The sequence below is a fragment of the Pangasianodon hypophthalmus genome, chromosome 19 (assembly GCF_027358585.1).
Source record: "Pangasianodon hypophthalmus isolate fPanHyp1 chromosome 19, fPanHyp1.pri, whole genome shotgun sequence".
Lineage (NCBI taxonomy): Eukaryota > Metazoa > Chordata > Actinopteri > Siluriformes > Pangasiidae > Pangasianodon > Pangasianodon hypophthalmus.
The window spans coordinates 16,716,819-16,731,801 of record NC_069728.1 but is presented as its reverse complement, the minus strand read 5'-3'; the positions used below and the strand labels follow the sequence as shown (position 1 = coordinate 16,731,801).

The 14,983-nt window shown below is 38.9% G+C and overlaps 1 protein-coding gene across 1 annotated transcript in view; it reads left to right on the top strand.

The window, feature by feature from the left end:
* The window catches only part of slc35f1 (solute carrier family 35 member F1), a 116,401-nt gene that overhangs the window by 572 nt on the left and 100,846 nt on the right, over positions 1 to 14,983 (top strand). The gene's annotated exons all lie outside the window — the stretch shown is intronic.

Below are 14,983 nucleotides of genomic sequence, written 5' to 3'. Positions count from 1 at the left end.
GCACCTGAGTGTGTGTGTGTGTGTGCGTGTGATATTCATTTCCAGTTCAGTATTCTGTGTTGCAAAAGAAATATGTGTGTGTGATATTCATTTCCAGTTCAGTATTCTGTGTTGCAAAAGAAATGTGTGTGTGTGTGTGATCAGCATCTGTAAGCATTTTGCATCTGTCCATCATCTTGCTAAAGAAATTCAATAAGGACCTTCTTAGTAACATAAAACTTGGTTAAATGTGGTGTACAGAAATCTTATTTTGCAGTGTTGCAAATTTTATTTTTGCAGCCCTCCTCTTTTGTCTTGTGCATTGTGTGTGTGTGCATTGTGTGTGTGTGTGTGTGTGTGTGTTAACATCAGTCATGAGCTTAAAAGATTTCACACAGAAAGCTGAGGCAAGCATGAAAAATTGGCCTGAAAATCAACCAAAAGAAAATAATAAGCAGCTCAGTTTTGCAGACACTTCTGCGTGGCCCGTGCGTGCGTGTGTGTGTGTGTGTGTGTGTGTGTGTGTGAGAGAGAGAGACAAAGAGAGAGAGAGAGAGAGAGAGAGAGAGATTTGTTGATGGGGAGTGTATCAGGAGTGGATGCAGTGTGATTAGAAAGCATAGCATTACAGTGTGTCAGTGTGATAGAGTAGATTTCTGTCCTAGCTTAGATGAGAACTTGTCTTGTTCTGACAAAGTGGTATAGAAAGTGTGAGAGAACCAATGGTGCAGTGGAGAGCCAAATTCCAGCTGTGTGTACGTGTGTACGTGTGTACGTGTTTTGATGAAGCCACAATGGCTGACAGCTGGTGCTCCTGACTCTCAGATTGCTCACGTTCGCCGTCCTTACCATCTGCTGGAGCTTTTCAGGCCCGGCTTTATTCCTTCCTTTATGTACACAACAATGTGTCGTGCGGTGGAATGCATGTGGCCAGCTCGGGTTCCCTCCAGTTCGTCCAGGACCAGAGAGGAATCTGCTCTTGGGCTGAGCATTAATCACTGAGGGTGGTCCTCGAAGCAGAATCCATTGTTTTACACAGTGCAGTTTATTACAAATTAACTACTAATCAGAGTTGTTATAATTATTTATTGATACCACAGCACTGCTGAATGCTCAAACCTTATCAGTCAGAGTTTTCTATAACAGCAGTAGATTCTTGCTGTAAGGTAAATCACAGGTTTATATTAATGTGCTCATATCTAATCCATTATCGTTTCTATAGTAACCACTAATTCACAGAGATTTGTATAGCGGTCACTGTGCATAAACGCATTAAAAATCCATTTGCAATTATTGACATGGTGAAGCTTTTTGTGAAAGAGTATAGTCAGAGATAAAGCTGTTCCTTTAGGTTTTCACAGGATAGAGAGCTTTGAGTTTTCTCAGTAATGTCAAAAGTTCCATTTTTGGTCTTATTAATATGAACAAATGGGAGCATGGGGCTACTATAAATAAACTATGATGTGTTGTTGACAAATTGCTGTGGAATAAGAGGAACAAAACTTTTTAACTTTTTTTCATTTTAAAAAATAATTATTAACTTTGGGACAGTAACGATAACTGAACAAGTCAACAAGCCTAAGCTCCTTTACAGAACTGGGGCTGTGTGGATCCATTTAAGTTAGAAGTCTAAGCTAGCTAGCTTATTCACAAAGAAAGTTTTGCCTCGATTAGGCATGTTTGATATAACATCGTCTCTGTACATATATAACAATCGTCTCTACACGATCTTAGACTGCAACAATGTCCAGTGACACTTTTACTTAGCTTATATTGTATTAACTACCAATCGTTACACGTTTTGCGTAACTGCGCTGTAATTTAATATCGGAGTATGCTAATACATGCTATGACTTCAAAATACAAGAAAAGAGAAGTCTTCTATTCTCCCCAATAAAATGGAAGATGAGCAAATGATATCTGGAGTGATTGCCCGATGCTGCCTGGAAGTCGCTTCTTACTCTTACTAGCTAGCTAGTTAGATAGCCACTAACTAACTTCATTTAACTTCATAAAACTTTCCTTTTTAAGCCAGGTTAAGCTGATTTATCATTTGCACAGTATACCAGGATATACTGTATGTACACTGAAATGCTTGTGGCAAGGGTAGAGTAAGCTGCTCACGTAAGATAATATGACACACACACAGACACACACACACACACAATTACATCAACAACTTACCGGACTTCTACTTTTTCAGTTTGAATGTAAACGTAAACTGCAGTTTCTTTTCTTTTCACACTAGATGTGGCCCCCCTGCGACTGCCTGATACATAAACCTTTTCGCCAAATGATAGTGAAATGCGCTTTTCAGAATATCTATTTTAAAAAGTATGGGGCCCCCTGGTGGTCCGGAGGTACTAAGCAACCACTTATAGCAAGAAACAGCCCTGATTCACACCCTAGCATGTGACACGTCAGTGGTGAGTCACATCAGTTCTCTACACTGGATGGTTCTTAGTGAATAAACCTGTATGTTGGTTACAGTATATCTGTGTGAAACCTCTCTTTAAAAAAGGCTGTTATATATTACACACTGAGAGGTGTTCATATTACCTCCTGGGCTGGAGTATTCCCGCTGATCCTGCTGCGTGTGAGCCCCTGAGAAGCCCCGTGACATTTATTTAACTTCTTTAAACTCACTGTACGGCATAGCGTATTATCGCCTGTAATTTACTCTGAATGAGAGCAATGAAACGGCTGTTTAAGAGCACGTAATGACTCAGTGCCGATTACTGCCAGTCGTTTGTGAAGTTGTATAATAAAGCATGTGGCAAAGGAAACCCCTCGGCCACTAAATAGAGATACGCTTCGTACTGTTTCTCTCACTGATTATCTAAAGCAGTGCTGAATTTAATTTTAATCCATTAAAATTCTATGTACATAATAAAATGTTTACTAAAATGAACTAGGAACATTTGCAATCCATTACCCACATTAATAATAGCAGGATTTATGAATATGATTGGATATTTATAGGAATTTGTAAATGCTCTCATGTACTGCCACCACTGGCTAACTTTGCTAACTAGCTAGTTAGCTGCTAGTAAACTAGCTCACATTAATCACAGATTAAAATAAGAGAGAATTCAGTATCTGAGTCTCTGATTGCATCATCATATTCTCAGAGATTCATTTAACAGCATTCATGGCGTTACCATAACAACCTGTCATGAATTCCCCTTCTCAGGGTGCATTAGGGTTTTGTTTAGGGTTCGCATCATGTGCATTTGTTTACATTTCCACGTGCCTTTGTTTCTCTCTCCAGCCCTGTTCTGTCATTGCTGTGTTACCTGATTGTGTTCGCCTGTTCTTTGTTAGCCCTTTGATTAGTTTGTCCATTTATACTACACTGTTTCTTTCTCTTTTCCGTAAGTCTTATAGTGCATTCTTTTGTGTCATGAAGTCTAACTCTTGTTCTGAGTGTTGTGTGTCATTGTTCTTCCTGATTTTAATGCGTTTTTCTCCGTCTTATGATTATGGATTATTCTGGTTTAATGTTGTCTGCCTGTGTTTTTCTTTTCACTTGCCATCGACATTGATTATAATTCTCCCAAATAAAACAACCACACTTGTGTCCTGCCTCATTTAACCACACATTACAGAACCACAAATTTGTCTATCACTAATTTTAGCTAAAATTGTTAGCTAGCCAGCTTAGCATTCAAGTTCTGAGGCTAAAAGTTTTTTAGGCTCAACATCATCCTCTAATCACAGTAGTGTTAGGTACAAAAACCGTAACGCTCTCTGAATCAGGTTTTTATAGAATTACTGAGAAAAACAAGGAAAAATGTAACTTTTAATGTTTGTGCATTGACAAATCTGACCCAGACACTCTCCTGTACAAACAGAATTAGCCACTAAGTGAAGCTAACTGTTTAAAATGTAATATTTGACATGAGGGGCACTTCATGAAATTGGTGTTTTTGGTCCTGTCCCTTAGTGTTTTGGATAATAATATGAAATTAAGTCTAGAAAAAAACTGTTTTAGAGAGATTCTAATTTTAATTTTCTTTTTTGTCAATTCTTGGAAAACGATTAAAACTTTTGATGACTCATCCTGTGCTAGTCTTGTGATTGTCCAATTAAATGCGCTCTATAACGTATGTGTCTTGCTCTATAGTAGCAGCTCATTAGCAGTAAACATAGTTCATTGGTGTGTTTTTAGTTGTGGATCTCCCTGCACGCTATTCCCTTTCCATCTCTTGATGGAAAAAACATTAGTTAGAGTTTATTCATTTTAAAGAAGATGGAATTTGGCGGTTTTGTTTTTGCGGAGTGTTATATCGGAGTGGTGCTGTTCAGTGCCGGAGAGCTGCAACCTCAGACTGATCGAGAACGTGATTCCTTCAATAAGCGTCAGTAATATCATTTAATCCACCACGTCTGCCTGTGATGACCTTGTGACCTTCGGTGCTGCTGAAGTTCCTTGAACCTCGCCTCAATCTTGTACAGTATAACTCCAAAAACACGTCATCTCTTCATCTAGGATATCTTTCTGGTTAAAGTGGACAAGCGTGGGTAAAGGTGATGGTGAGAAATCTTTCACAGTTGAAAAAAAGGCTATCGTTAAATTCTTCGCTATTCATATTTAGCTAGATTTTTTATTTAGCTAAGCTACTGTCTAGTTTGTTTAGACTCAGCAGGGGGTGTGATGCATCTTGAACACTATTGGCTGTTGTGTAAATCAAACACTTCAACAGCACTTCACTGTCACTCTGACTCCTGTTTGAAAAAGAATATACAGGATCAAATCACAGCTCTCAAGCCATTTCATATGGAGTTTAAATTAAATTACTTAAGATACTTAAACTGTGTTAATGTTTTTTTTTTTTAAATAATATTAGTACTTTGCGATTTTATTTAATTTTTTAGTACTAGAATGAAATTCTGAACAGGACTCCAGGTAATCATTTTTATAATGCGTAAATGTTTATAGCACACAAAGAAAGATTTCATGTAGTGTGAAACACCAAGGAATCCAAATCAGTGACAACTTTAACTTATCAACATATATGATCATTTTTACATTACTGTTATCAGGAACTTTACTCGCCTGACAGCTCAGGCTGAAATGTGTGACGCTTATCTGCCCAAGATATTGCAGCATTTTCACAAAACTTTGATCCAAGATCCCCTGGTGTTTGGTGACAGGGTTCAGAAATGTAAGATGTCACACATTTTATTAATCCACCACATGACTGGTGAAAGGCTGAGTGAAAAAGTCTTGTCCTCTAAATCCATTACACACAGTACATTCTTCCTCAGTGCTGTGTCTTGGGTAAAACAGAGCTGATGGCAAAGAGGCAATTATGGTGTACAGTAGAAAAAGGAAGTGCCATTTCCTTCGCTGGAGATCTTTTGTTTCAATTACAGACTTGCCAGATTTTCCTCGCTCACCTCATTATAAGATGTATGGCTGGCCTATTGTGTGATGATGACAGAATGATCTCAGTAATTGTAGCCGTGCAGGTAGCGATCGATAAAACTCGGCATCCTTATTCACTATTACACAGAAAAATATGGAGCGAAAGAGAGAGAGAGAGAGAGAAATGAGAGCGAGAAAATATGTGCTATTTTTATGTCTACACGCAGAATTAAAGTGTTTTGCTCACATTTTTTAACATGTAGCTCTGGGGTTGATCATAATTTTCTCAAGGGAGATGTGTCTGAGTTGCCGCGCGGGTTCTCGCTTACAGAAACGAAAATAGAACCAAATAGAACCTGTTTAGAAATTTTCACCATTAACTACTCAAAGAGCCCTTGAGGAACCCTTTTTCTATGAGAGAAAAAGACAAAAGCTTTGGCTTTTGTCTCATGATTTAAGAAATATAATCATTTACAGCTTTTTGTGAAGAGGTTCGGCATGTTGTGCATGCTTTTCTGCTCAGCATGGTTGTAAAGAGTGGTTATGTGAGTTACTATAGCCTTCCTGTCACCTTGAAACGGTCCAGGCCATTGTCCTCTAACCTATCTCATCTGCAAGATGTTTCCGCCCACAGAACTGCTGCTCACTGGATGTTTTTTGTTTTTTTTGCACCATTCTATATAAAGTGTTGAGTGTAAAAATACCAGGAGATCAGCAGTTTCAGAAATACTCAAACCTGCCCATCTGGCACTAACAACCATGCCACAGTCAAAGTCATAGAAATCTCATATTTTCCTCATTCTGGTGTTTGATGTGAGCGTTACCTGAAGCTCTTGACTTCTGCATGATGTTGTGCTGCTGCCATGTGATTGGCTGATTGGATAATTGCATGAATGATCAGGTGTACAGGTGTTCCTATTAAAGTGGCAGTGAGTGCACGTGTTTGTAAGCCATGGACAAATATTGAGGTTTTTATCTGAACAGACAAAGCACTCACAAGAGCACGTTTTTTGCTGTTATGAAAAAAAATGCTCTTTTGGCAAACACACTGTAACCATAACAATGCTCTTACCAGTCCTAACTAGTATCAGATAACTAACTAGCTTAGCTATCTAAGTTCATTTTGGGTAAATGTCCCAGAAATAGACAAGTTATTTTAGTTGAATAGCAGTGTTGACAATTAAATATTTATGTTGCCCCCTCAACTTGCAATCTGATTGGTCAGGAGCTAAAAAAAAAAGCTTCAATCTGAACTATTCCAGATATTCCTGGCTGCTGGATTAACTTTAGTTTGCTAAAAAAAAAAGTTGAACATTTTAGCATTGTTACAGAGGGGGGCAAAGACAATATCACATTTACAATATCTTTCAAGCATTGAAATACAATGTTGTTGTTCCTCTTTCGGCTGCTCCTGTTAGGGGTTGCCACAGCAGATCATTGGTCTGTTTTTTTTTTTTTTTTTAATGCCAGATGCCCTTCCTGACACAACCCTCCCCAATTTTATCCGGGCTTGGGACCAGCAAAGAGAGCACACTGTTGAACGGTTTCCTGGCTGGGAATCGAACCCAGGCCACATCAGTAAAAGAACTGTGGCCTAACCACTAGTCCTTCAGGGACCCGAGTATTGAAATATAATAAGGTGCATAAATAACAGTGCAATATTAGCTAACATTGTAGCTATCAGTTTTCAGAACATTCACTAAGTCCTTCCTGTTAAAGATGTAGCTAATGCACAACACTTTTCCTCAAACTCTCCTGAAATCCATGTGACTGAGCTTATACTGCGCTTTCAGCTGTGTAATAAAATCTGATCATCAACCATGAAGGGGGTAGAAAATCTATACAAACCCTAAAAATGAGTACACACTGTTGTTTAGCTTGATGAAAGCAAATGTAAAAGATTATTTCAGAAAATATTTTCTCTTGTTGCCACTTTTTAAATGTAATCTGTCACATTTCACACATGAATTTAATCCAGTCATATTAGCTGAGGTTGAAGGAGTCTTGCTAGATCCAGTCACTAGCATAAAAGCTTAACCACTGAGTCACTGCTGCCATTTAATAGGTGAAACATTCTCCCCAGCCTGGCAACCTGGTAGACAATATGTGGAATGCTTTCGGTTCATTGAGGGAAAGAGAGACTGAGGCTTTTGTGGCCGTTCTGGACTATCGAAGCCATTCATATGAGCAGCGTGAGGAAATAGAGGCGACCGTGGCAGGCGTCCTCACGGACAAAGCCGCTGTTCGTCTTTTCAGCCAAACTAAATCTAGTCATATGCAACCTTATAACAAACAATGGCCATATGGTACCATTTCGTGTAAAAATTCATATGAATCAAGTTGAAATAAAGGGTACACACAGGAACTCCTGTCTCTAACCCTAACCCTAACCTCTGGATCATTTCCAGGAACGCTTCTTGCTATAAGTGCTATAAGCAATCACTTAGGAACCCTGAGCCACTATTGGATTATTGGATTGGATTATTTTCCTGTAACAGCGCACCCCGAAGTGTTTTATTCCTCTAATACCGTATGAATTACAATTTTTATTTATTAAAGAACGACACATTGCACTTTTTATACATTTGTGGAAGGTCAGTGAAACAATTTAGTGAAACAAGTCAGTTCCTGTTATCACTTACGTTGTAGCAGCTATAACAGTAATTTCCTCACTTTCTCTTGTTAATAAGACAGAAAAAAGCAGCTCGTTACTAAGAAACCACAAAACTCAGTGCTGTCTATCCTGAAGACTTTCCTGTGGCAGAAAACGTAACAGAACAGCATTACCGCAGACTGTTAAAAAGTGCCGTTATAGAAAGTTAATCAACATCTACTGACTGATCAGAAGGGAGAATTTAACAGCGCTGTGGTTATGTTCCACTGAAAGTGAGCAACATTTTTGGGCTGAGTGATTGATGAGATCTAGGAGCAGGATGAGCGGTGCTGATATCTGTATTGTCCTGATCTGTATTTCTGCTCATGGGGAGGGATATTATACAGCCATCCTCAGCGATGTGACTGGCTGTTTAATCATTGGTTGTAATTAGGAATTCAGTCAGGAGGACGCACATGGCTTGACTCAGCAGGGGATGAGCTGCAATTAAGTTTGGTACTCAGTCTTCATTGTGAAATCCTCTAGACTTTAATGAGCCTTGCAGTTTTGTTTGCATCTCAATGCGCATTTGTCTTGAAGAGCTTCATAAGACATTTATAAGCAATTTAATCTGAGTGCCTTAATCAGCTGCATTTCAGTGGGATGCTCTTTTTTCCTTGATGTATTGAAACATTTTGTTTTTGTTTTTCTCTTAAGTCGAATGCGCAATTTGATGCAGGTCTGTAGACCGTTCCGGGTCATCTCTGCTCAGACATACCTTTCAGCTCAGGACTAGTAATTAGCAAGTAATTATCAAACTCTCCATGAGCTGAGTCAGGTGTGTTAGAGCAGGGAAACACAAACATGTGCACTGTGGCGACGGATAAACCTACAACAGCTGTTTTCTAAAATATAGACAAATTTCCAGTCAACCTTGGCAGAACAATGTAGTTGATAAATAAGGGATTTAAACCTGACAGCGTAATCCGTATATAAAATTGCAGTGATCATTTGCAATTGGATGATTTGACAGTTCACATTAGCGAAAATCCTTGTATGTAAATTTACCCAAACACAGGAGCTCTTGAAGGATATGAATGTTTTTTCCCAGCTATGAATAAATACATCCATATCTGGTTTAAAATGAGGCCCATTGACTTTTACCATATGTGCTATGTCAACGGGTTTAAAAGAACACCACAGCTGGTAGCTATGGTTATCTGTGGGATATTTGCCAAATATGGGCGAATGTAAAGGTGAAAAATTGAGTGTAAAAATTGTAGGGCTTAATATCTTAATTCAAATCACAGAACTGTTAGGTCATTATGAGTCCAAGATCTTAAAGTGTTGTTAAAATCTTATCAGGTCAGATGCAAGATGCAGCTGTAAACAGGGTCTATTGTTACATCCTCCTCTGATCTCCATTAGGGTTTTTTTCCCCCAAGAAAAAACAGTGAGGACACATGAGCCGATGTGATGAAAACAGTGCTGAAATACAGGGCATGCCTCATGTCTCTGTACTCAGTTAGCCGACGGTTGCTGCGTTGTTACTCCTGCCTCGCAGATCTCTGGAGCTGGAGAGAAGCAGCAATACATGTTTAGAGGACTGACTGAGACTAATAAGTAAGAGGTCAGGCTCTGCACCAAACCCTGCACCTCAGACCTATGCTGCTCCAACGCTTTGATTATGGTGCTCATATAATATAGACGAGGGAGCTGTCTTTGGGCTGAACAAGCAAATAATACATAAAATATTTGGGCTCTCAATTAATCATCCTTTCAACGCACAGTGTCAAATAGGATCGTTTACTTGATGCTGGATTCCTTCCAGTGGAAAATGATTAATCAAGATAAAGTCAGGAGTGGCACGTCAAAGTGTCAGTTTTGCTGCCAAACGAAGGACACCGTGGATGCAATTTGTCTCTGCATATGCCACCGGGCGGCAGCTAGATCGCCTTTGATATGAGCGATGGCGCGTCTCAAAGAGAAATCATGTCTTTCATTACAGCTTCTTGCAAAATTCCGTCCAGAGGGATTGCATCATGGAGAGTGGCACAATACCTGACAGACATTTTGATGTATGTTTTAGATGCAGAGGTCTCTGGCTGTCATCTGCGTATCATCATGAGGGTTGAATGAAAGAGCCGCCGTGGCTGTAAAAAGTCCCGGCAGCACTGTGGCTCATCGAGATCCCTGCTGACAGTTGGCTTTTTATCACTACGGCTTGAGCAGTTAAAAAGGCCTGTAAGTTAGTCATGCAGCACTTCAGTTCACTGGTACTGACTCCGGTACACGGGTTTTCTTCTGACATTCTGTATTGACAATTTCACAGACACAATAGTTGCTTTCTTCTTCGCCTCCGACGTGATTGTTGCATTTTATAGATATTCTGTTGCTTGTGTAAAAGGTCTGGTGAATGCCGGTTGTTCCGTGTGGCTGCTTTTTAAAAGGCTTTGATAACATGTTATGTGTGTGGGATGTGTGAGTAAAAAAGTGTCTTTTTCAAGCTAAAAATAAAGAAGCGTCAGATTGTAAGAGATGTGTTTTTAACTGAAGTTCAGTAAAAAAAAAAAAAGGCAGTGTGATGAGTTATAAAGAGAGAAGAAGAAAAGTGGAGACAGATGGAGTGAGAAACATTGTGCCTTGCTTGGTAATTAAAAGGGGTGGGTTGTCTTTTACAGGAAAGCCTTCATCTGACAAGCTTCGCTATGCTAAAATGGCAGCTGTTCTCCCTGTCCTCACCTTGCAGCTATTGATGAAGAGAAGAACATGACATGTTTTTAGTGCTCTTCGTCCACATGCACCATGTTCAACTGCAACACAGCACAGGCTACACAGTGCCATTTTAATGCTATTCTGTCAATTGTATTTGATGGTCATAGAAGCAAATGTGATATATAATTAGTATAAAACATGTTTTGGATTTCTTGAATGATAAAACTGAAGATTATGGTACATTTTGGAGTAGGCACTTGTACAACTTTGCTTTGTACAACTAGAAAGTCTCTGCAGCACCTTCAGCTTGTGAGAAGTATAAGAAGAGCAAAGCAGCTTCCAAACACCTGAATGAAAAAGGAAACTCTGACTAGCTATTTTCTGCCCAGCATGACCAACTTCTTTTACTTTTAATATTCACTAATAGCTAGTGAGCTAAATGCTAGCTAGTAAGCAGAACTGCTTAGATCTTGTAGCTACACTAAGCTCTCACCAGCATGAGAAAAATATAACAGCAGGTTAGCATGTGTGATACGTATAACAGCAGGTTAGCATGTGTGATACGTTACGAATCAAAGTCTAATCATGTGCAAATATCGAGAAAATATTTTGACGACTGGTGTGGTTTCTGGAGGACACATAGCATTTAAATTAGCGCTAGCGATCATCCATCAGAAAGCAAACATTGCCCATGACTCATCATATTTTCCACTTACAAATTTTTTTCAAAATTCAAAATATGTACTATATTATTTTTAGTTGCAGTATATTTTAGGAATATTTACCTTTTGGGTATTTTGGGGATATTATGTAAAAATACATACATAATTTTTGCTAATAATTTTAGCTCACACTAAACACCAAATCAAGGCTTCTAAGATATCCAGTGTTCCCAGGATTAGCTCCGGATCCACTGTGACCCTGACCAGGATGAAGTGCTTACTGACGATGAATGAATGAATATGATCGAAGTGTTTCTGAGAATGTTTAACACAAATCCTGCTTTCAGAGAATCATGGAGCCTGGAGCAAAATGCCACTAGTCAGTGTCTGAAGATGGCTCGTGGCCGATTTTCCAGCACTGAATTTCCCCTAGCAGTGTTTTTCTGTGTGCCAAAGAGTGACGTAAAGCGAAGATCATCGGCACATAATCAGGGCATTGATGGTAGAGAGCCTATTTGAACCCTTCACCACATCTCTGAGGGTTATTCAGAACAGAAACACACACACTTAGACCTTTCCCTCAATCCCTTTAGTGTCTGAGCCAGAACGAGACCAATGGAGCATTTGTACTTTTCACACAATGACAGATTGCCTTATTAGGGGGTAATATGGGGGGAAGCTCATTTAGAGCTGTTTATTAGTATAGACCATATGTCCTCCTATATGTTAGTCTGTACTAATTATTTGTGATGGATGAGATGCCGAGGCATTTAACAGCCGCGTATATTAATATTCATAACCGCTTCCCTGTATGTGTATGACAGGAAGGTGAATGTTGATGCCTGAGAGCCTGAGAGCACACATCATGCCAACCCACATCCGGTTGGTTAATGGGTGTATCTTGTACTCATTTAGTAGCCCATTTGGTTGCTTTTATTACTTTGTAATTATCCTTGTAAAGCATTCCTTGGCTTTGCTAAAATGCTGTATAAATGAAACTTATTTTATTTATAATCCAATGGTGCTTTAATTAGCTGGTGCCTAATAATCCATTAATAATCCAACTGATAGCTCATTATTGAAAATTCCTTTCGATAATCTGTCAAATAGATGAATAATAGCCATGTAAACCTTTGTGTACTTTCACTATCGGAATCTTTATAGTCAAGGTAGGCTGAAAGGCAGATGAAAAAAAACACAATGTTGTACTGACATCTTCCTAATTAGCAACCGAACTGCACACGATGTCTTTGCCCCCTTTTTAGGTAAATATGCCATGAAGCAGAAATTATAAAGCATTTTTCTTTCATTACATGACGTATTTAAGAGTGAGACCATTTCAGATTGTGGCTGGACATTAGTTTTATTATTTCTTGAGATTTGGTTGTTAAAAACGCTGTGGTTTTGCTAACAAACAGCAACAAAACAGGTGATATGATATTTTCTATACAGTAGTACAGTATAATATAGTATATAATAGTTACAAAAAATTAAAGTATAAAATGAGGAAAAGTATGGACTCACACGAGTTGATACTCACTATACTCAGACAAAATCACCTATTGTGATATCATATCATATCATATCATATAATATCATATCATATCATATATCATCCAGCCTTATATGATTAAAGATGGAAGATTATGAAAAACAAGATTTTTGTCTTTTTAGTGACTGATATTGACCAGTTGTGCACAATATGACCAGGGACATGAACTAACAAGGAAAGGTTTGAATTTCAGTCTTTAAACCTTACCCATTTTTTCTCAATATGCACAGAGAAGCAGAGCAGCGACTTTAGACATGCAAAATGAGCCTTTGAGATGGTGTTCCTAGCTGAGGTGCAAAGCGAGCTCAGCTGGGTCATGCACATGGCTTTGGTCATGAATAGAGATCTGTGGAAGAAACAAATGAGGAGAATCCTTGGCTGTCTGGATTTAATTAGCTCACCAGTGTAGCCTTAAACTGCACAATTATTCTCAGCCGATTGGCTTTCTCTTTAGCCCTGGAGCCCCTGTCGAAGTGCCCCTATACACCAACGGCGAGTGGCTAATGAGGCTTGGGCTTGGCTAAGTGGGTCAGGCCTTTGGAGTGACCACCGAGGTCACCCACCTACTCGTAAATACTCAGAGGAAGGCCAATATGTCTCGACTAGATTATAGAGGATTATATAAGGAAAAAGGAAGAAGGTAGTAAGGAGAGATGAAGACAAGAAATGGCCAAGAGAGATGGAAAAGAAGAGGCAGAGAAAGACAGAGTGAACCCAGTACCCCTCATGCCCCATGACTCAGTAAAGACTTGTTCAATACACACATAGTGCACGTGGTTAATGAAAGGCTGTATTTGTGAGGCAGTGATTCTCAAAAAAAAAAAAAAATCCTAGCCTTCTTCTCATGGGGTCATGAATGCTGCAGCAGGAAGGACAAAGGGATTTTGTGTGTGAGCGGACGAAATCACACAAAAGACACACCAGCTCTGGCCCAAAAATAGTAGGACTGAGGACTAAAGCCCATTTAGGGACATTATGGAGGTCAGGACAAGCCAAAGTAACAGCTCATATCAGTCATTAGCCATGTTTGTGCTGGTTAGTGAATTTCATTTATTAAAAAATTTACTATGAAGAAATGTTTCCTAGATGAATAATGAACATCTTAATGTGAAAGTTCCAGCAGGAAAAGGCAGCAAAGTGTCTACAGCTTCCATTAGTATGTAAATCTCCGACCTTACACACCCATCCCCTTTCCTGGTAAATCAGTATTGCATGGCATGAATTTGCATATTGGAACATGATTGGCTCTCATATTTTATGATGTAATAGCACTTGCCTTACTCCAATGAGATGATCAGCTGCTCTTTCTTAAAAGAATGTGGCACAACACTGACAGTGGTCTGGGTTCGTTATAATTTTCCAGAAAGGTATTAATCAAAGAAAACAACATTTTTGTAAAGTTGAAGGACTAGAAAATATATTTCCAAAAATCAATTTAAACGCTAAAATGTGTCCCACAGGAAGAACTCTTTAAGGTTCTAGGTAAAACCCGACAACAGAGGGTTTCCCTTTCATAAGAGGAACACCTTTTGACCAGTTGACCAATTAGGAACCCTAATTTTTATACGACTGAAACATTTTATACTATTGCTATTCAAAGCTTACAGCCTAGAAGTGGATCTTGTGTAATGTTGCATGAAATATGATAATAAAAACTTCTGAGAAAAACAAAGTTAAATCTAGAATTAAAACTTAAACCTTCCAACACTGGGTTTCCCTTTCAGGAAAACTCCTTTAGGAACTCTCTTGAGGAACTTTTTTTCTAACAGAGTACTAGCTACTGATTGCTAGTGCCTCGTGGTGCATTATTATTATTATTATTATTATTATTATTATTATTATTATTATGGGAAAGGCTCTGTGCTGTTTACTTAGCAGCCTATTTTCCATATACCCAAGCCGTAATTTTTACTTTTGTCATGACAACACGTAAATCGGTGTTCAACTCCATGTCCCACAATGCAACTCGGACTACAGACATGGACTCTTTGGACTACCCTTTCACCACAGTCAATGTCACGTTCACAGTCACCCGATTTCTGATTACACACACCTGGACTCATTACCACCACAGCCTATATAAGCACACTCATCACACTCACTCACTGCGA